Here is a 2,309-nt window from a genome sequence, read left to right as displayed (position 1 = left end):
CCGATCCTGTGATCGTCCAGGACGATATGATTGTATAAACCATCCTTAATTACATCTTTGATTGTCTGATCAATTAAGGCATAATTGTGAATATCGTCCAGGCCAATCCAAGATCGTCCAGGCCGATTACCAAAAAATACATAATACCTTAATTATTTATGGAAGTAAATTCTTTCTGTTTTGATCCTATCGTCCTGGCCGATACACGTATCGTCCAGGCCGATTGGCTAATGACAGCTGCCTTAATTAAGAACCCCTGATTAGATTTTCTGTTTTAAGCCCGATCGTCCAAGATGATGTAAATATCGTCCTGGCCTATTTGAGTAAAAATAGAAATTCTAAGTCTCTCAAGTGTGTGTTTGTGTAGGGTTACTTTGCATTAGTCACACCAAAGATTACAATTGACTCAAGAGGGGAAAAATAAAATTACAGACTGACTCAACCCTAATCTACCCCATCTTGAGCTGGCTCCATTTTTTTGTCCAATCTTTAATTCCTGAAAAGTCAGTAGTAAAAGACAGTCCAAGTCAAGTAAGAGTGTTTTCCAATCATCAAAATATAGTCTATAGACCTGAATTTGCAACAATCTCTCCCTTTTTTATGATGATAAAACACTACGATAAACATTTAAAAAACAACAGTGTTGTGGTGCAAGACACATCCTAAAACTACTCCCCCTTTTGTCATCTCATAAAGGAGGGAACCAAGAACAGAAGCAAATCACAACACACATTTTTTTTCTAGGCATGAAGATGATGTAGTATTCCATGTGATTGATTTTAAAAACTTGTGAGTTAATGAGTTAACAACATCAATAATCCAAAGAACGGTAGAATATCCGATCATGATTACCCTTAGCTCAGACTTTCTCTTAGGGTAGAATCGTCTTTTGAAATCAATGACCTAACTCAAAAAATCAATTGGATATGAGGAACAAGAATCCATTCATTACTTGGTTTAAGAAAAAATATCTTATAGAATAATGAATCAAAGTAAATTTGTCACAATCTTAAAATAATCTAAATCAAGCCTTTGATACATGAAAACTTCTAAGTTTTTAAAGGATTTGAAAAGAGAGAGGAGCTTGTTTTTTAGTAGGCTCATTTTATGCCTCTTGTCAATTGATTGGTGCTTGTGCACATCTTTTGCTTTTTGATATATAATTTTTGAATTTGGCGTCATTGCGCATCTTTTGTTGGCATCATTGGCCAATTTTTTTTAATTTTTGCAAGCTCCATTCTCTTTTACAACTCTTAAAAAGTTCTTAGTTGTGAGTGTATCTTCTAGATATTAGAGAATAGGGGATTTCTCTCTAACATAGGAAAGAACTATCCATAAAATAGAATCAATTAACTAATGGCAAGATTAATGAGGAATCTTGATGTGACAAAATGACTTTAAGTATTATAAATACAAGATAGATTTGCTTAAGTGAGTTTAGAAAGTATCTAAATTTCATACACAATTTTTAATTTGAAATAGATTTTTGATTAGAAAAGAAAATTTTCCCATTAAAATAGGTTAGAGAAAGAGACACAATCAATAAAATATTCTTACCATCTAACAGATTAAGAGATGTAAAACATTTACTACAAATTCTCAAAAACAAAGACAAGGCATACGATATCATATCAGCGATGATTTTTGAAAGCTAAAAAGAAATAAAAAGAAAGCAAGCCAAATCAAACAAAAAGAAAAGAAAAGAAAGTGCAAAAAGGAAAAACAATTAAAAAACCAAATAAAGAAAATAGAAGATCAAGTTTATGCAATTATGTCAATCACACCCAATCTGGTCCTTAAAGAGCTGAAAATGTTAAAGGCCAGTAGTTTAGTAAAGATGTTAGCCAGTTGATTTTCAGTTGTCACATGATGTAACATAATGTCTCCCTTAGTCACATGGTCTCTAATGAAGTGATGCCTAATGTCAATGTGCTTTGTCCTTGAATGTTGGATAGGATTCTTAGATATGCATATGGCACTAGTGTTGTCAAAAAATATTGAGATGGTGCCTACAGGTAATCCTAAATCCAATACCTGTTGTTTCAACCAAAATACTTGGGCCACGCAACTTCCAAGAGCAATGTACTCAGCTTTAGCAATCGAAAGTGCAACAGAATTTTGCTTCCTACTAGACCATGAGACCAAATATTATCCTATGAATTGACAAGTTCCTGAAGTACTTTTTCTATCCACCCTCCATCCTGCAAAATCAGAGTCAGAAAAACCAATAATCTCAAAAGAAGTGCTGTGTCAAGGGTACCAAATCCCTAAGCCTTGGGTCCCCAAAAGGTATCTAAAAATTCTCTTAA

This window comes from Dendrobium catenatum, unplaced genomic scaffold, assembly GCF_001605985.2.
Source record: "Dendrobium catenatum unplaced genomic scaffold, ASM160598v2 fragScaff_scaffold_825, whole genome shotgun sequence".
Taxonomy (NCBI): Eukaryota; Viridiplantae; Streptophyta; class Magnoliopsida; order Asparagales; family Orchidaceae; genus Dendrobium; species Dendrobium catenatum.
The sequence above is the reverse complement of the archived record's forward strand: the minus strand, read 5'-3'. Positions refer to the sequence as shown.